The sequence below is a fragment of the Musca autumnalis genome, unplaced genomic scaffold (assembly GCF_047663935.1).
Source record: "Musca autumnalis isolate F117 unplaced genomic scaffold, ASM4766393v1 scaffold_5, whole genome shotgun sequence".
NCBI lineage: Eukaryota > Metazoa > Arthropoda > Insecta > Diptera > Muscidae > Musca > Musca autumnalis.
In genome coordinates this window covers 60020685-60042260 of record NW_027412088.1, presented here as the reverse complement: position 1 = coordinate 60042260, position 21576 = coordinate 60020685, and positions in this window count along the sequence as shown.

The window sequence follows — 21576 nt, the reverse complement described above, 5'->3', positions numbered from 1 at the left end:
GTAATATACAATACAAATAACAGCAGATTAAATTTTGTTAGTTAAAGTTAAATTGTTTAATTTAAAATAAAATATAATTTATTAGGTGAAATTTTTAAATTATTAATTATTTTATTATAAATTAATTGAAGCTTGGAAATTTGATTATGGCAGTAAAATAATTTTCTAACTGCTTTTCGAGATATACTCCACGGAAAACCCTTGATATGTCGTACATATTGTCCAATAGACATTTCATTTTATGTACTCCTAATCCGCACAATACTGAATTTGTAAATGATTTGAATACAAAATGAATTTAAAGCCTCAAGACCTTTATATTCATTACAGAATTCCAAAACACTGGCATGACATAAAGAAGGAATTCAGTTTTACTGGAAGTTTCTCTAAAAAAGCATTCAAACAAAAAAAATTTGAATATTTCTTAGACAACTTGATGACAAAGTACATTTTCAGAACAGAACCTTCAGAACAATATCAGTTTTCATTTGAAATTTAAAAAAAAAATTATTTTAGAAAAAAAATCGTAATAAATTGTTAAAGTAGCTCAAAAAATTGTAGTCGACCAAACCATTTCGGGGGGGGCCCGGGCCCCCAGTGCCCCCCACCTGCGTAAGTCCCTGTCCATAGATATTTAAGAATACAATATTTAAGAATACAGTCAACTACAAAAATGTACCTAAGATTTCAATAAACAACTTTCTAGAACATTAAAAGATTCTGAAACGGTGCTTCAAGCTGAAATTCACAAAAAAAAAAAAATAAATTATTTTCCCCCAGCTCATGTCTGGAAATAACATATTGTTCAAAACTCAAGGAAATTTTAAAGGTTTGTTATTTACGGACCTGAACAGGAAAGAATGATCTAAAGTAATCGAATTTTGAGCATGAAGGACCGTTCCTAGAATCTTTTTATGTTCCAGAAATTTTTTTTATTAAATCTTAGGTATATTTTTGTAGTTGACTGTATGCTTAATTTTTGGGAGGTTCAGTATCAAAAGTTTTTGGCTATTTTCACATTTTAGAACCGGTCATAGACATTTTGTATGTTCCAGAAAGTTGTTTGCTAATATCTTTGCTACATTATTGTGGTCCATTGCTTTTTGAACGGTTTAGAATCTATGGAGCAGGAACGGAGAAAAGAGGATAAAAATCGCATTTGATTTGCTATTTTGACCATCAAAAACCGTTTCCACAGAGTTGGAATGTTCTAAAAAGTTGTTTACTAAGATCTAAGGTACATTTTTCTTGTTGGTTGTTTGCTTCACTTTTGACCGGTTTTATATCTGTAGACTAAAATCCAAGAAAAAATTAAAAGCGAAATTTAACTTTAACGATTTTGACCTTGAAGGTGAGGTTGAATGGATTTTATGTGTTCCCAATTATTATTCTTTAGGACGAGAGCTACAACTTTTTCTCTACGAGTAAACACTGACTGACAAAATGATCCCCTATACACATCAAGGCCTCAGGTCTTTGGGCGCCCATAACCGCGGAAGTTGAAGTGAAAGGGAAAACGCCGGGACACGTATTTTTGGCCTTCCATCATGCTGCGGTGTCAGAATATGGTTAATAAACCAACACAAAGTTACACACAGTGTTACTGACACAGCAAATTATTGACCACATCTAATATTACTTACTTACTTAGCTGGCCCATTACAGAACATTTGTTCTAAAGGCCGACCTTAGAAAAGATCTCCAATTCTCTCTATTTGTTGCTTCGCTTTCTGGAATACCGCGCCTTTTCATCTCATCATCCACTTGTTTGCGCCATCTATTCCTTGGCCTGCAAATCCTGCGTGCACCGCCAAGCGGTCCGTGTTTATACACCTTTTTAGCGGGGTCATCATCGCTCATTCTTATGATATGGCCTAGCCAACGCAATCGCTGCATCTCGATACGTTTAACAATATTGATGTCGTTGTACAGCGGATACAGCTCGTGGTTCATGCGACGTCGATATTCATCGTCAACGCAGATTGGTCCGTAGATCTTTCGAAGAATTTTTCTCTCAAACACACCAAGCACTGCCATGTCTGTTTGCGCAAGCACCCAGGCTTCGGAGCCATACATCAGCACGGGTAGTATTAGTGTTTTGTAGAGCGTTATTTTTGTTTGACGAGATGTGGCTTTGTTTTTAAACTGCTTACTTAAACCAAAGTAGCATCTGTTGGCCAATACAATTCTTCTTTTTATTTCACAACTGATGTCGTTTGTTGTGTTTACGGAGGTGCCGAGGTAGACGAAGTCTTTTACTACCTCAATATTATAGGAACCAACTTCCACAGTCGGTCCGATCTCAGTGGACGCATTGCGCGTCGACACCATCAACTTGGTCTTTTGATCGTTTACCGCCAGACCCGCTTTAGCAGATTCTCCTTCGACCTTTATAAAGGTATCAGTTACTTCTTTTACTGATCGGCCCATGATGTCAATATCATCAGCATAAGCAAGTAACATGTGACTATTGGTGTAGATTGTGCCACTTCTTTTGACGTTTGCCTCTGGTATAACCTTTTCTAGCAGGATGTTGAAGAGGTCACACGAAAGGCTGTCTCCTTGTCTGAAACCTCTTTTGGTACCAAACTCTTCGGAGAGGTTCTTTCCTATTTTAACTGAGGACGTCGTGTCAGTTAAAGTTATTTTACAAAGCCGGATGAGCTTTGCGGGGATACCAAATTCAGACATGGCTTGGAATACCTTTGAACGCAGCGGGCTGTCGAAGGCTGCTTTATAATCGACAAAAAGGTGGAAGGTGTCGATCTGCATCTCGTGGGTCTTCTCCAGGATTTGCCGCAGGGTAAATATCTGGTCAATGGTGGACTTGCCAAGTCTAAAGCCGCATTGGTATGGTCCAATTATCTCGTTGACAATAGGCTTTAGTCGTTCGCACAATATCCCTGACACGATCTTGTAGGCAATAAGGAGTAGACTTATTCCCCTATAGTTAGAGCATACAGTCTTATCTCCCTTCTTGTAGAGGGGGCACAGGATACTCAGGTTCCAATCGTCGGGTACTCGTTCTTCCTGCCAGATGGTGCTAACTAGCTGATGAATACACCTTATCAGCGTGTCGCCTCCGGTTTTGAACAGCTCGGCTGGTAAGCCATCGGCACCTGCTGCCTTATTATTCTTTAGCCGGCTTATTGCTGACTTTACTTCATCCTGCCTGGGCGGTATACATTCAATACCATCTTCTGGGATTGGGACTGTGGTATCTTCGTCGTCTTCGCTGCTATTGGATACCAACAGTTTTGAAAAATGTTCTTTCCATATCCTGAGTACACTATCTGTATCAGTTACCAAATTACCTTGCTGGTCTCTCCAGGAGGATGTGCCTGTACCAAAGCCATCAGTTTGATGATTGACTCTTTGGTAGAATTTTCGGACTTCATTCTGGCTCCTGTACATCTCGATTTTTTTCACACTCCCGCTTTTCCATCTCTCTCTTTTTCCTGCGGAAAAGACGTTTCTCCTCTCTCCTTTTCTCCCTGTATTTCTCTCGTGCGCTACGCGTTGCTACGGATTGTAAAGTAGCCCTATATGCCGCATTTTTCTCTTCAGTGGCAGCACGACACTCCTGATCATACCATGGATTCCTTGGTGGAGGCCTCTGGTATCCAAGTATGGATTTTTCGGCTGTTTGCATGGAGTGGGCAATGCTTTGACATTGCGCTGATATGTTATCGGGATGAGGAGTGCTTTGATTAAGCAATTGGGCTAGTTGAGTGGAATATGCTGTGGCTACCTGTTGTGATTGCAGCTTTCAGATGTCTAACTTTCGTGTTGTGTCTGTTCGTACTTTGTTTGCTACGTTTAAGCGGGTGCGTACCTTTGCTGCAACAAGGTAGTGGTCCGAATCAATGTTTGCGCCTCGGAACGATCGTACATCCAGCACGCTTGATGCATGTCTTCCATCTATAACAACATGATCAATTTGGTTTCTTGTTTTCTGATCTGGAGACAGGCAGGTGCCCTTATGAATATCGAGATGATTAAATCTGGTACTGCTAACTACCATGTTTTTTGCAGCTGCAAAGTCTATTAGCCTCATACCATTGTCAGATGTTTCACTGTGGAGACTGATTTCCCGACTGTTGGGCCAAAGATATTCTCCTTTCCAATTTTGGCATTAAAATCACCAAGAATGATTTTAATGTCATGGGCAGGGCAACGGTCATATGTTTCTTCTAAGCGCTCGTAAAATATATCTATGGTCTGTTCGTACTTTTCTTCAGTGGGAGCATGAGCGCAAATAAAGCTGATGTTGAAGAATTTAGCTTTTATTCGAATTGCAGCAAGACTTTCATTCACTGGGGTGAAGCTGGATACCAGATGTTTTAGTCTCCGACTAACTACGAATCCACAACCAAACTCATGCTTTACATCATGGCAGCTATAATACAATGCGTCGCCTTTAGGTGTTGTTGTGACGCCTTTCCCAATCCATCGTATTTCCTCTATGGCAGTAATATCGGTCTTGTACCTTTCAAGTACGTCTGCCAATGCGAAGACTGCACCTTCTCTATAAAGAGTGCGAACATTCCAGGTGCATATTCGCAGATCATGGTCCTTAAAACGCTTGCGGGGTTCGTCAACTTTAGAGGGGTTTGTTTTTTTTTTCTTTCGTTTTTTCATAGTAGGATTTTTTTCTAGGGGAGGGTTACTAACCCGACGCCCAAACCCAAGTTTCTAACGTTCTTATGGGTAAACGCGCGGCTCATGTTAGCTCACTACATTTAACGGGTGTTAAAGGCAGTTCCCCAGGTGACACCACGGGGAGGTCAGTGTCCACTTGGGATGAAAGAGGGACCAAGATAAATCCTGGGCTTTACCATGTTAAAACCGGTCAGGACCGTTGCTTGGTATCTTCCATCCCCTACGTCACCCGAATTGCAGCAATTCACTGCGGTGAAACTGGAAATTAGATGCTTTAACCAGCGACCACCTACATATCCGCATTCGAATTCATGCTTTATGTCATGACAGCTAAACTTCAGTGGGTCACCTTTAGGAGTTCTTGTGATCCATCGTAGTTCCTTAATGGCAGTAATATAGACCTTATATATTTCATGCACAACCGCCAAGGCGTAGACTCTACCTTATATATAAAGGATGCGAACTTTTCAGGTGCAGTTTCGAAAATCATGGTCCTTAAATCTTCTGCGTGGGTCGTAATTTTTATAGAGGTCTTTGTTTTTTCAGAGTATGGAGCTTTTGGAAGAATGGCTTACTAGCCCAACGCCCAACACAAGTATTTAAAGTTCTTATGGGTGAACGTCGCGCATGTAATATCACTAACTTTAACGTATGTTAAATGCAGTTCCGCAGATGACACCATGGAGAAGTCAGTGTCCACTTCAGATGAAAGAGGGACAAAGATAAGTCCTGGGCTTAAAGCCGGTCAGGACCATTGCTTGGTATCTTTCATCCTCTATGTCGTGTGTAAATTTAATCTGACATTTTATCAAAACTAAATATTGACTTTAAAGGGAATCAATTCAAATACCTTCAGAAAATGTAAATATTCCTTAAGCATTTCCTCCTTTCTTAATTCAAGATTTTACCACATTAGATTTCTTAACAAACCCTTTCCATCTAATTAAACAGCATTAAAAGGTGTTTGTTAGCTTTTCTTTGTTTACTTTGTTCTTCTGCTCAAATAATATAGGGTTGATTCCGGCATATGCTTTTAGATTTAGTTATTGAAGTGTACACACGCAGCAGCAATATAACAGCTTTAATATTTTCAGATGTTTTTTTTTCTACTTCATTTCTTTTATTTCATATCAGGTTCTGCGGCCTGAATGAATCTTTTAGGATAAAAACACACACAACAACGCAACGAAAAGGTAAAGTATTGCCATAGCCAACGAACAAAGATTAAATCAGGTAAATTTGGTAGCAAAAGGTTGTTTTCGTTAACTACAAAAACAACAGCGACAACGGTTACTGCCAAAACAGATGAACCACCTGAAAGATGCTCTGTTTCTTGAACAACAACAGCAAATACACCAAAATCGAAACGCGAATAACAAAAACTAATATTGCACCTGCTTCGTTCTTTTATTCGCCTTAATGTATAGCTTATGTTCCTGTTGAGGCTGCTGCTGCTGGCGGGATAGTCATTGCCGCAAAACAGTTGCTATGGCTATCACTTTTGCATCTGTGCGGTAACTACGAAAATTGGCATCGGTTACTGGTGACTTTGGATGCCCAACAGAGAGTGATCAAATAAATGAATGAAAAAAAGCAACAACAACAGAAATCATTTCAACAGTGGTCTTTGTACCGAAAATGTGGGATATTTTACAGGAATTTTGATTTTATTGGTATTCACAATTTCCTAGAACAGAATAAGTCCCACAAAGAATAAGTCATTTGGATATTTTGACTGAAATAAATTTGTTGTTTTCTTTTTTATACCCTCACACGGTGCTCTTGAACCAACTTTAAATGAAAGGTGCTTACACCTGGGACGTTTTTGCGAATTCTGAAACTACAATGTTCATAGATGAGATAAATCAATAAACCAAAAAAATAGCCGGAGGACTTTTTAAATAAATCGCTATTAAAGTTGTCATTTTTAGGGTTTCTTTAGGTTTTCACAATTTTGCTTGGAAACGGCAAGTCCGAAATTGAATTAGAGAAAATATTGCAGCTGTGAAAATTCTCTACAAGATTACACCTGGTAAGTTTTGCGGATTCTGAAACAGCAATGTCCATAGATGAGAAAAATCCAAAAACAAGAAAAAATCGCTGGAGGGATTTTTAAATAAATCGCGGTCAAAGTTCACATTTTTAGGTTTATTTTTGGTTTTGGCGATTTTCCTTGGAAACCGCAAGTCCTACTGAAATAGGGCTGAAGATAATTTTGTAGCTCTGAAAATTCTCTACAATATTGTTCTTTATGATGTTTTCGTAGGTTTTACCACGTTTGAGATATACAAGTTTTTCACGATTCGCTTGAAAACGGTAAGTACTACCGAAATGAGACTAGAAAAAGTCTTATAGCTGTGAAAATTCTCTATAATATTGGTTTTCATAATTTTTTCCTACGTTGTACCACTTTTGAGATATATAAGTTTAAGTTGGGAAATTGCAGTCGTGACCTTGTATTATAAGGAGACGATACAGTCCGTAATTTGTCAAAATTTGAGCTTCTTTATCTCAAAAATGGTAAAACCTACGAAAACATCTTAAACGTGAATCTTGTTGAGAATTTTCATAGCTACAACATTTGCTCTAATACCATTTCAATAAGATGTGCGATTTCCCAGCAACATCGTGAAGACCTAAAAATGTGAAATTTGAGGGCGATTTATTTAAAAAGCGCTCCGGCGTTTTTTTTTCTATTAATCACTAAAATGAAGTGCATTCCATTGAAATATAAAATAAAAAAAGTATCAGTCGGCTTTGCCGACAGAGATATACCATCAGCCTGTGTGGATTGAAATACTTCCTTCCCAAAAAAAACTTATGTATTTAGGGGGTTTCAAAATGTTGGGCGTACGAGCTCAAAAATTTGCGGGGATAACTATAGATAGGGCTTTTTATCACACTAGCCTACGAAAAACATAATATCGCTGTAAACAGGGCCACTAGGAAAACCATCGGTAAAAATGTCCAAAGGATCCTCGAACAGACCCTTAACCAGACAAAAATGTTGAACATTTGTGTGGGTGGTACCCCAAGGACAGATAGGGCCCAAATTTGAAGATAAACTAAGTTTCGACAATATTTGGAGATCCAAAGTTTGGACCAAATCGGTTGTTACGTCCATGAGAAATCGCGCGTACCATTTTAGCGAATATTTTCAAACTTTTGTGGGGGAAGTACCGGAAGGAGTGGACTTACATATAAGCACCACCTTCGAATTACATCTAATATTCGAAGAAATATTACGGTATCCAAAGTGTTTATGAACGCAGTATTCGGTTCGAACTCTCCAGCCACTACATATGTATTATAGGGGTTCTTACAATTTTCGGGCTGTTTTCTCAAGAAGTATGGGCCTGCGCCTAAAAAAAAACTTTTACTGTTATAATTGAGGCAGCGAATTCAAATTGCTTCAAAAAAATCAAAGTGATTCGAGAGCAGGTCTTAAAGAAAATTTATCCAAAATTTTGTGTAGAAGGTACCAGAAGGAATGGAGAAATATAGTCCATATTCGTACTTGATCTGTATCAGGTAGATATATTAGGATGTGTACAGTATGGACCAAATCGGTTACTCCCATCAAGAGTTATCGTGCGCACAATTTTTCCGAACATTTTCGAACTTTTGTGGGGGAGGTACCGGAAGGAGTAGACCGATATAACCCATTTTCGAACTTAAACTAAGTTTGGACAAAATGTTACAAAAACCAAATTTTGGAACAAATTTGTTGATCAGTTCGAGAGTTATCGTGCGCTCCAACAACTGTTCACGGTGTCATGGGGGACAGTGAATACAAGTTGCTACAACAAAAATCAAAGTGATTCGAGAGCATGTCCTAACCTGAACTTTTCCGAAATTTTGTGTGGGAGGTACCCGAAGGAGTGGTCCGATTGAGTCCATATTGGAACCTGATCTAAGTCTGGAAGAAATGTCACGATTTGCAAAGTATGGACCAAATCGGTTACTCTTTTCAGCAGTTGTCGTGCGCACAAATTTTCCGAACATTTTCGAACTTTTGTGGGGGAAGGAGTGGACCGATATAACCCATCTTCGATCTTAAACTAAGTTTGGACAAAATATTATGAAAGCCAAATTTTGGACCGAATCGGTCCGGTCCGTTCGAGAGTTATCGTGCGTTCCAGCCAGACAGACGAACGGACATGGCTAAATCAACTCCAAATTGTCTGAAACGGATTTCGTCCAAACATACTTGGGGTCTAAAACCATTATTTCGTATGAAAGTATAATGAATAATAACATGTTCGTCTGCAAACCTTTACAGCTGGAACCTTTATACATTTGAAGTACCCACTATTTTTAAAATTTGGTTCACAAAATCGATGTACTAAGTACCACAGACTTGGGTAGCTGTAAACACCACATGATCACTATTTACTTCCAAACAAAAGTAAATGCACGTGTAATACATCCAAAGCAACTGTAAAAATTTTTTTTACAACGATAAATTGTTTTAAATATTAAGATATTGGAGCGTAATAAAAGTTATTAATTTTAGTAAAATAAGGACAAAAATTCATATTTCCAACAATTATCGGATTTGAACCTTTACATGGACAAAACTACCATTATTCAAATCAATACCATAATTTAAATTGAAATGTTTACTATAAATTCTCATCAATGAATTTTTATTCCGAAGTATTTGGTTTTTGGCAACGGACGTGACACTGTGCGGCGCCAACTAAACTGGGTAGTACATAAGATAACCCTCGAAGGGAGAAACTGATTTGTTCCAAACGTTGTACATCGTGTTATTCCTTACAGCCTCGAATTATGTCGACTATATCGGATCACTCTTTCGGGTAGTTCCCACGCAAAGGTTAGAAAGAGTGCAGTTCAACGACTCGTCTAGGATTGTTTTTAAATTTTGGCCACATTTTTTTTATGCGGCTATAGTTAAAAACGGTAAATTTTTTTCGAGGCGATTCCCACTTCCTGAGAAATTGGTCCAAAAACTCAAAAAAAACCCTAAAGACGTTAGAATTATTGTGTTTTTCCTTCTTTTTAAGGTTCGAGGCTGAGGGTATATCTTTGTTGGCACAGTCGACTGATACTTTCTTACTTGTTTCATATCTCAGTGAAGCCCACTGTATTTACTGTCGAACTAAAATGTAATTATGGATGTGACATTTGTATGTATGTTTGTGATTCTTTAGTTACGTCTGACTGCCAAAAGTGGAAGTTGAGCATTGTACCAAACGCTGAAACAACACCAACACCTTGCAAGGAAGCATATGCTTGAAATGATTGTTCTTCGTCGTCTTCATATCAATGTTTGCATGCCTGGTGCCGCTGCTTGACCATGTGATTAGCGTGATGTTCAACAAATGAGGTTGTTCAATTTTTATTTCCTGATCGTTAATTTTTCATTGACTGCTCTTCAATGAGAGTGGCAAATATTCTCCTTATCATTACTTTTGATGATGTGCGGAAACAGGTTTTTTTTGGAATTATTTATATCTTGAAAAATATTTATGCAATCAAGGATTAAAAGTCTAATACATATATACCGGTAAAATCGTCGTTTTCTTCATGAAACTGATCCACGGCGACATTCTTGCAGGTTTAAATACTCTTCTACTGCGTATCTCTAATATACATAGATTATTTAGATAGATTAGCACATACCGGTGTATTGCTTTTTTAGAGGTTAACAAGATTTCTCTACTGCCAACCAGCGACTTGAGAACCTTTTACCTACATCTTATCTTGTCCAAATAGGTGTGACTTCCGCGGACGACTTAAACATACTGTCGAACACTATACTCTATACACTATAACTTGGTGTAGCTAACGGTCTGAATCATAACATCATCAAACAATCTGTTCAAGGGTTGCCTCATTTCAGCCATCCATCCATGTGGTGTACAGTATGGCAGTGAATGTCGCATATTCTTCAGATGGAAAAACTGTAACATTCTTCTTTCCCGGCTTTGATAATGACTTAACCATTGCCGTCTATAAATAATTCTCTCTTCAGATTATGAAGATCTCTCTTGACGTGCCTGGGTAGGGAAAGCTTGTCCACTAGATCGTGGCAGGGATGCTCATGGCGGTAACACCAAACAGGTACCACATCAAACACATCTTGTTGTGTTGATCAACTGTCAAATCTTCCCCTCCTCATGATAATGGTCGCCTTAAAAACATATGTCTTCAAAAAATCCACGCCTTGAAAAAATATGTTTTGAAAAAATCAATGCCTTGAAAAAATATTTTTGAAAACTACGCCTTGAATACATATGTTTTGAAAGAATCTAAGCCTTGAAAAAATATTTTTGAAAACTACGCCTTGAAAACTTATGTTTTGAAAGAATCTAAGCCTTGAAAAAATATTTTTGAAAACTACGCCTTGGAAAATATTATTGAAAAGTACGCCTTGAAAAAATATGTTTTGAAAGAATCTACGCATTAAAAAAAGGTTTTGAAAAAACCTATGACTTGAAAAAATATGTTTTAAAAAAATTTACGCCTTGAAAAAATATGTTTTCAAAAAAATCTATGCCTTGAACAAATATGTTTGAAAACTACGCCTTGAAAACATATGTTTTGAACGAATCTAAGCCTTAAAAAAATATTTTTGAAAATATCCTAGAAAATTATTTTTGAAAACTACGCCTTGAAAAAATATGTTTGAAAACTACGCCTTGAAAACATATGTTTTGAACGAATCTAAGCCTTAAAAAAATATTTTTGAAAATATCCTAGAAAAATATTTTTGAAAAAATATGTTTGAAACTACGCCTTGAAAACATATGTCTTGAAAGAATGTACGCATTAAAAAATATGTTTTGAAAAAATCCACCCCTTGAACAAATATGTTTGAAACTACGCCTTGAAAACATAAGTTCTGAAAGAATCTACGCATTAAAAAATATGTTTTGAACAAGTAAGAACGGCGTTAAGTTCGGCCGGGCCGAACTTGTTATACCCTCCACCACAACTTGTATTGAAGTAAAATGGAATAACTAGTTTCTTTTCGTATATGAAGAAGACTTAATACTAAATGTCAGCAATTTCGGTAAAACAATGAGAGGCACCATTCTATTGGGGCTATTTCAAAACGTCGATCTATACCGACAAATTTCTGACGGAAAGTTTTTAGGCTCAAAGAAGACAAAATACCAATTTTCCTATATTTCGGTAAGAGAATGTGGCTAAAACTAAAAAATACCAAAAATCAAGAAGTAAGCTTCTATGGGGATATAGGAAGACGTGGACCTATACTGATAATACTCTTCTGGAATATTTTATAACTCTTGGAAGACGAAATAACGAATTTCAGCCATTTCGGTTGGATACTGATGTCACAACCTTCAATATTACGAAAATCCGGAGGTACCGTTCTATGGGGGCTATATCGAAACGTGGACCTATACCGACGAATTTTAGTCAGAAATGGGGCAATATGAAAGCGTGGACCTGTACAGACATATTTCTGGCGAACAGTTTTATATCACATTGATGACTAAATACCAAATTTCAGCCATTGTGGTGGAATATTGAAGACACAACCTTCAAAAATAGGGAGGTACTTTTCCATGGGGGCTATATGAAGGCGTGGACCTATACCGACAAATTTAAAGGGGAAGTTTGAGTACCCCCAACGAAGTCTAAATAACAAATTTCAGCCATTTCGGTGGAATATTGAGGCCACAACGTTCAAAATACCGAAAATCGGGAGGTACCATTCTATGGGGGCTATATGAAGGCATGGACCGATACCGACAAAGTTCTGGGGGAACGTTTTATACCACCAACGTAGACTAAGTACCAAACTTCAGCCATTTCGGTGTGATAATGAAGCTAAAACCTTCAAAATACCGAAAATCGGGAGGTACCGTTCTATGGGGGCTATATGAAGGTGTGGGCCGATACCGACAAAATTCTGGGGGAAAGTTTTATACCCCTAAAGAAGACTACGTACCAAATTTCAGCCATTTTGGTAGTATAATGAAGCTAAACCCTTCAAAATACCAAAAATCGGGAGGTACCGTTATATGGGGGCTATATGAAGGTGTGGACCTATACCGACAAAATTCTGGGGGAAAGTTTTGTACCCCCTAAAGAAGACTACGTACTAAATTTCAGCCATTTTGGTAGGATAATGAAGCTAAAACCTTAAAAATACCGAAAATCGGGAGGTACCGTTCTATGGGGGCTATATCAAAACGTGGACCGATATATCCCATTTTCAATACCAACCATCCTGCAAGTAATAAAAACTTCTGTACCAAATTTTGACTCTCTATCTTTAAAATTGCGAGCTGTATCTTGATTTCAACAGACAGACAGACGGACGGACGGACAGACGGACATGGTCAAATCGACATAGAATTTTATGCTGATCAATAATATATATACTTTATAGGGTCTCCGACGAATATTTCGATGTGTTACAAACGGAATGACAAATTTAATTATACCCTCCATATGGTGGAGGGTATAAAAATCATCGCCTTGAAAAAATAGGTTTTGAAAAAATCTACGCATTAAAAAAATAGGTTTTGAAAAAATCTACGCATTGAAAAAATATATTTTGAAAAAATCTACGCCTTGAAATTTTTTTTAAATCTACGCATTGAAAAAAATATATTTTGAAAAAATCTACGCATTGAATTTTTTTTTAATCTACGCCTTGAAAAATTTTGTTTTGAAAAAATCCACGGCTTAAAAAACATAAAAAATCTACTTCTTGAAAAAATATTTTTGAAAAAATCAACGACTTCCAAATATTTTTGAAAAATCAACGCCTTGCAAATGTTTTTGAAAAAATCTACGCATTGAAAAAATATGTTTTGAAAAATCTACGCCTTGAAAAAATATGCTTTGAAAAAATCTACGCCTTGAAAAAATATATTTTGAAGAAATCTACGCTTTGAAAAAATATTTTTTAAAAAAATCTACACCTTGAATTTTTTTTAATCTACGCTTTGAAAATTATGTTTTGAAAAAATCCACGGCTTGAAAACCTATTTTTTAAAAAAGTGTACTCCCTGAAAAGATATTTTTACGAAAAAATCAACGCCTTGCAAATATTTTTGAAAAAATTAACGCCTTGAAAAAAATATTTCTGAAAAAATGGAACCCCTTGAAAAAAAAAAAATTTTAAAAAATTATTGAAAAAATATTTTTGAAAAATCCAAGCCTTGAAAGAAAATCACTGCTTGAAAAAATATATTTTGAAAAAATACCCGCCTTGAAAATGTCAGGATGTCGCTTCCTTTCATAAGCTTTGTTCCTTTACTTATTAATGGTAAAAGTGGTAAAAGAGAAAATTGTCTCTCTCATGATCAGTTTTACCAGAAAAGTAAAGGAAAGAAAAAATGGTAGATCTGGTAGCAATGTCAAAAAGAAACATAAAAATCTACTTTTCTTCTTTTATTTCACAACTTGTAATTTTGTTTTGTCAGCGTTCGCCATTTTTCTTCTCTTTTTGTTAATTTTTTTCTTCATTGTCAAAGAATCGACAAACAACTGTCGAAAAATCAGTTCTATCATTTTTTACCCGTAGAGATTTGTCTGGTAGCCTGTGGCAGAAGAGAAAGGCATTCATAATCTCTCTTTCCTCCCTCTCTCTTAAAAATTGCTTCCAGTTTTATCACTTTTTGGGGTTACGAAACGCTTTGCAGGTTAAAATGGTAACCTGAGGTAAGTAAAGGAACACAACTATAAATAGCTCCGCTGGTAAATCATCGGCTCATGCAGCATTTTTATATCCTCCGCCATAATATGTAGGGTAATTAAGTTTCCTTTTTCGTTTCTAAAGCATTGAAATAATCATTTGCGACCCTATAAATTCTGGATCAGGTGGATCTAGCCATGTCCATCTGTAGCCATAACTGTAGACATCAATGCTCTTCTATTACGCGAGCAGGCCATGCTACCAAATTTCCTGCTCGGCTCTATATAAGGATGTCTCTTCATCCTGGCTCCTGCACATCTCGTTTTTTAAACACCCCCAATTTTCCAATTCTCCCTGTTTTCGTTTCTCCCCAGCAAAAATCCTCATTACAAACCTCCTTTCCCACCCATTATTTTAACAAGGGCATGTCGCGCGAAATATCTGTTTATTTTGTAACCACTGAAATAGGTAGGTGGTAACCACTGAAATAAGTAGATACTGAGTAGATTCTGACTACTTATTTCAGTGGTTACAAAATAACCACATATTTGACGCGACATGCCCTTGATAAAATAATGGGTGGGAAAGGAGGTTTGTAATGAGGGTTTTTTCTGGGTCCTCATATTTTGCTCCCAATTCCACTCTCGTGTGCTACAAGTTGCTACTGATTCCAGAGTAGAACTTCTGGTCATATCCTGCGTTTCTTGGTGGAGACCTCTGGCATTCAATTATGGATTTTGCGGTTGCATGCAATTTGCAATTTCCTCCTGTGCTGATATGTTATCGGAAAGCATTTGGACAAGGGCATTTCGGCTATGCTGTGGATATCTCTTGAGATTGCACCTTATCGATGTCCAACTTGTTGTGACTGTCACTAATTTTTTTACGATATTAAAGGAAAAGCTACAGCCCATACGAATGTGGAGATGTTTAAATCTGGTGCTGCTAACTACCCTGATTTTTGCAGTTGCGAAGTTTATTCCTTGAACCTTTCTTCTGGGAAACAATTTGAGTCTTGGGTACATACATACATATTGCGATATCTTCATCATATTAAATAAATCCTTTCCATGAATATTCTATGCTAGGATTCTTTTACTTTCTTTACTATTCACAATAGACTTAAATTTAATATGTACCTAATATTCTACCGTATGTAATCATATTCCACCTGCTGATTTAAGGACCTAACAAAATTGCCTGCGACCTGATTTCAAAATATTCTTTTTTGGGTTTGTTCATGTTATTCGTTGTTAGTTGCTCTATTTCATTTTATAGTTCCTTGTTTTGCACAAATAATTCCTTGATTCCCTCCCTTCAATTGTTGTGTGCCTGTATGTGTGTGTTGCGAATCGAGTTTTGCCAGGTTGTTGATGTCGTCGTTGTTTTGATGTTGTCTCTCTTTTAACAACTGACACCGGTTGCCATGTGTTACGACTTGGTTTTTGTGTTTTGTTCCCAGGTATTGTCGTAGTTGTTGAAGTTTTTTTGCTAGTTGTTGCTTTTGTTTGATTTTTTGGTTTCCACAATTTTACAGTTCTCATGTTTTGTTGAAAGAGCATGGCATGTCCATGGCAGCCGCTATTTTATTATTACTCTTTGCACTAACAAGGTTAGTTGCTTGCGGTGCATCATTTGTTGAGTTCTTTTTTCTGTTTTTTTTTTTGCTTTGTTTTGTGTGTGTTTCTGGTCTTTTGGACCATCATGATTGCATTGCGCTGTTACCTTAACCCATAATATTACACTTTGTTTGTGTTGTGAGAACTTCAAGGACGACAAAATCTAACAAAAAAAATGTAGGAATAACGCCAGCCAGCCAGGGAACATTTAAATATGGGGTTTTTCCTTTGTAGAAAAAAATTGTTTTTTTCTGCTTAAATTTGAAATGGATATGACTTGCATTATTTTTTTGTATTAAAGAATTTAGAATCTGTAGAGATTTACAAACACATGACAGCTATTGCATATGATGTTAAATGGTTTCACTTTCTTTGCGATTTTTTTCTAATAAAAAACTGTGACTTTGGAATTAAAGTTTTTACAATTAAATATTTTTATAAGCTGAGCCATTTCTAGCCAAGTATTTCAAATGGTGGAGTTAAACATTGACATTTAGCCTTTGACCAATCCCAAACCCTAACTAAACACATATGTATATATTCGACGACTTCAGTTCTCACTTCATTACATTCCCATGTTCGCAAAGGGTTAAATAATTGAAAACATGTTGATTGACCAGCATTTTTGTCTTTTATAATTAAAAAAAAAGAACCTTTACATATAACCAATTTTGCCTGCACTTTTTTTTGCATAATAATTGTATTTTACTGTCAAGTTTTTGTGCACGTATCTTTTATTGGCAATGAAGTTAATGATGCCGCTTTAATTTTCATATCCTTTCAATATTAAATTAATAAAGTGTCAACTATGCCGGTATTTGCTTGGATGCGAAAACTTCAGGCAGAAAAAAATACGTTAACACCAACAATTGGTTTCAGCAACAAAATTGTTGAAATTGCTCGCAATTGACAGTTGGTATTTTTTCAGTTTGAGTGTTGAATGATTTAAATAAAATATACATAAAATAACTTTCCTATTTATACCCTCAGCATTTTTTGCTAACGAGGGTATTTACACTTTCATATGGGCAAAATGTGTATCATTGAAAAAATGGGTTTAGACCCCAAACATGTTTGGACGAAATGTGTTTCAGACAATTTGGAGTCGATTTAGCAATGTCTGTCCGTCTGTCTGGCTGGCTGGTGCGCACGATAACTCTCGAACGGATTAACCGATTTGGTCGACAATTTCGTAATATTTTGTCCAAACTTAGTTTAATTTCGAAGATAGGCCATATCGGCCCACTCTCTCGGGTACATCCCCCACAAAAGTTCAATTTGTTTTTCGCAAAAATTATGCTCACGATAACTCTAGAAAGGACTAACCGATTTGGTCCATACTTTGCACATCGTAATATTTCGACAAGACATTGATAAGCTTCGAATATGAACTATATCGGTTCACTCCTTCGGGTACCTCCAACACAAAATTTCAGAAAAATGCAGTTTAGGACCTCCTCTCGTATCGTTTTGATTTTACTTGCAACAAGTTGTATTCAAGGCCCTATTACGATGGTACCAGTGTTATATTGCCAAGGCTCAAAAGCTACCAAAAACCCCTAATGCCGAATACTGCGTGGGTACACACTTTGCATATCGTAATATTTCTTCGAATATTAGACGAAATTCGAAGACGGTGCTTAAAGGTCTACTTCTTGCGGTACCTTCCCCACAAAAGTTAGAAAGTATTCCCTAAAATGGTGCGTGCAATATCTCATAAACGGATCAACCGATTTGGTCCAAACTTAGGATGTCGAAATATTGTGTCCAAACTTAGTTTATGTTCAAGCGTCCTTAAGGGTGTGTTCGAGGATCCCTTGCAAATTTTTACCGAATGTACTCCTAGTATCCCTGTTTATAGCAATAATATGTTTTTCGTGGGCAAGTCCATGTTTCCTGATACAGTCGTCTAAAGGTCGAAATTACATGGTGACCAACTGAACTGACTGGTGGGCGCGATATCTATCGAAAGAAATGTCTCCCAAACCCACTTCCAAAACTTTTAAAAATAAAATCGATCTATCTATTCTTATAAAAGAGTTCAGTAATGATGACTCACTGATTCACTGACTGACTGACTGACTGATAATCAACGCCCAGACTAAACGGCTAAAGCTAGAATCTTGAAATTTTGGGTGAGGGTCACTCTTGGTCCGAAGGTGTCAGATAAGGCTGGATTTTTGGAAATTCGAACTAGAACTGTACTAAAAGTACTAAAAGGTACTAAATATGGTACCCTTTGTATTAGGCAAACGCGAAGAGCTAGAATTCTGAAATTTGGAATGAGGTTCAATGATGGTGAGTTAGAAAGGTGTACCAAATGGTTTTTGGAAATTCCAACTATAAGTGTACGAAAAGTACTAAAAGTTACTAAATTTAGTACTATTTGGTATTACGTGAACGGATAGAGCTAAAATCTTGAAATTTGGAATGCAAATCAAGGTTAGAAAGATGAGTTGATACAAGGAGGTGGTTTTGAAAATGTGCACTCTTGTGTACGAATAGTACTAAATGACACTAAATTTGGTACAATTTGAATTAGGGCGAACCGATAAAGTTGGAATTCTGAAATTTGTGAATTACTATTACTGTTGGAGTGTAGGATAGAGATATGGAGGTAGTTTTCGAAGTTCGTACATATGGGTACGAAAGGTACTAAATAGTACCAAATAAGGTGCAATTTGGATTTGGGGGAACGGATGGAGCTGGAATCCTGAAATTTAGAATTAGAATTACTGTCGGGGTGTAGGATAGAAGTATTTTGGAAATTCGTACTTTTGGGTACGAAAAGTACTAAATGGTACCAAATTTGGTACAATATGAATTTAAGTGATCGGATAGAGCTGGAATAGTGAAATTTGGAATTAAGATTACTATTGGAGTGTGGGATTGGGATACTTTTGGAAATTCGTTCTTATGGCAACGAAAAATACTAAATGGTACCAAATTTTGTACAGTTTGGATTTGGGTGATCAGATACATTTGGAATCCTGAAATTCGAAAGTAAGATTACTTTTGGAGTGTTGGATAGAAGTAGGTTTGGAAATTCGGACCTATGGGAACAAAAAGTACTAAATTTGGTACAATTTGGAATACGGTGATCTGATGCAGCTGTAATTCTGAAATTTGGAATTAAGATTACTGTTCGCGTGTAGGATTGAGGTAATTGTGGATATTGGTACTCTTGGGTACGAATAGCACTAAATAGTACCAAATTTGGTACAATTTGGTTTTGGGTGAACGGATATAGCTGAAATTCCGAGATTTGGAATAAGGAGTACTATTGGAGTGTGGATAGATAAAGTTTTGGAAATTTTTAGTTATGGGTAGGAAAAGTACTAAATAGTACTAAATTTGGTACAATTTAGATTTCAATGATGGGATACATTTGGAATCGTGAAATTCGGAATTAAAATTTTTGTTGGAGTGTTGATAGACGTAGGTTTGGAAATTCGTACTTTGGATACAAATAGTACTAAATGGTACCAAATTTGGATTTGAGTTATCGGATGTATCTGGAATTCTGAAATTCGGAATTAAGCTTATTGTTTGAACATAGCACTGAGGTAGTTTTGAAAATTTGTACTTATGTGTACGAAAAGTAATAAATGGTACCAAATCTGGTACAATTTGGATTTGGGTGAACGGTGAACTGGAATCCAGAGATTCGGAATAAGGATTACTGTTGGTGTGTAGGATTGATGAAATTTTTGAAATTTTTAGTTTTAGGGGTACGAAAAGTACTACATGGTACCAAATTTTAATTTATGTGATCGGATACATTTGGAATCCTGAAATTCGGAATTACGATTACTGATGGAGTGTTGAAAGAGGAAGGTTTGGAAGTACGTACTTTGGATACGAAAAGTACTAAACGGTATCAAATTTGGTACAATTTGGATTACTGTGATCGGATGCAGCTGTAATCCTGAAATTTGGAATTAAGATTACTGTTGGCGTGTAGGATTGAGGTAGTTGTAGAAATTCGTACTCATGGGTACGAAAGTACTAAATGGTACCAAATTTGGTACAGTTTGCATTTGGGTGAACGGATATAGCTGGAAACCCGAGATTTGGAATAAGGAGTACTGTTTGAGTGTAGGATTGATAAAGTTTTGGAAATTTGTAGTTATGGGTAGGAAAAGTACTAAATAGTACTAAATTTGGTACAATTTGGATTTCAGTGATGGGATACATTTGGAATCGTGAAATTCGGAATTAAAATTGATGTTGAAGTGTTGATAGAGGTAGGTTTAGAAATTCGTACTATGGATACGAATAGACCTAAATGGAACCAAATTTGGATTTGGGTTATCGTTTGAACATAGCACTGAGGTATTTTTGAAAATTTGTACTTATGGGTACGAAAAGTACTAAATGGTACTAAATTTGGTACAATTTGGATTTTGGTGATCTGATGTAGCTGCCATCCCCAATTTTGAATTTAAAATACCTGTTGAATTGTAGGATTGATAAAATTTTGGAAATTTGTAGTTATGGGTAGGAAAAGTACTAAATAGTACTAAATTTGGTACAATTTGGATTTGAGCGAACGGATAGAGTTGGAATCAAGAAATTTGGAATTAAGATTATTGTTGGAGTGTAGGATTGAGATATAGAAGTAGTTTTTGAAATTCGTACTTATGAGTGCGAAAAGTACTAAATTTGGTACAATTTGGATTTGAGCAAACGGCTAGAGCTGGAATCTTGAAGTTTGGAATTAAGATTACTGTTGGGGTGTAGGATTGATGAAGTTTTGGAAATTCGTACTTATATGTACGAAAAGTACTAAACGGTACTAAATTTGGTACAACTTGGATTTGAGCGAACGGGTAGAGCTGGAATCAAGAAATTTGGAATTAATATTACTGTTGGAGTGTAGGATTGAGATATGCTACAACTTGGATTTGAGCGAACGGTTAGAGCTGGCATCTTGAATTTTGGAGTTAATATTACTGTTGGGGTTAGTTTTTAGAAATGCGTACTTAGTTTTAGAAATGCGTACTTATGCTTACAAAAAGTACTACATTTTGTACAATTAGGATTTAGGTGAAATTATAGCGCTCGAATCCTAAAATGTGGAATTAGGTACACTTAGGGGTACGAAATGGTTCCATGTATGGTACAATTTTGTATTGGATGAACGGATAGATCTGGATTCGTGAGATTTGGAATTAAGATTATTGTTATCATTTGCCTATAACGTCCGATTTAAGAAATATGTGCCATAAATATACGTAAAAAGTTGTAAATGGCACAGGATTTGGTACAATTTGTTATTGTGTAATGGGAATTTTGAAATAATAGGAGGAGGTTCGTTCTATAATTGGGGGAACAGATAGAGCTAGAAATGAGGATGGCGGTTGTTGGGTTAGGCCGTATTTGCGCTGAGAACCTCAATTAAAATATCTCCAAAAATGTGGATTGCTCTTGATGTGTAGGCGTGACAAAAATCGAACTAAAGTGGTACGTATTAGTACACAAAATGTTTCCACCATTCTATATTATATATTGTTCATTTGTTTTATATATTTAACGCATACGAAGTAGCGGGCACTTTGCTAGTAATGTTATAATGTCCTTGATAAGGCCACAAAAATATATGACAATCGGATCATTAGAGTTGGCACCAATGTCTGCATCTTCTTT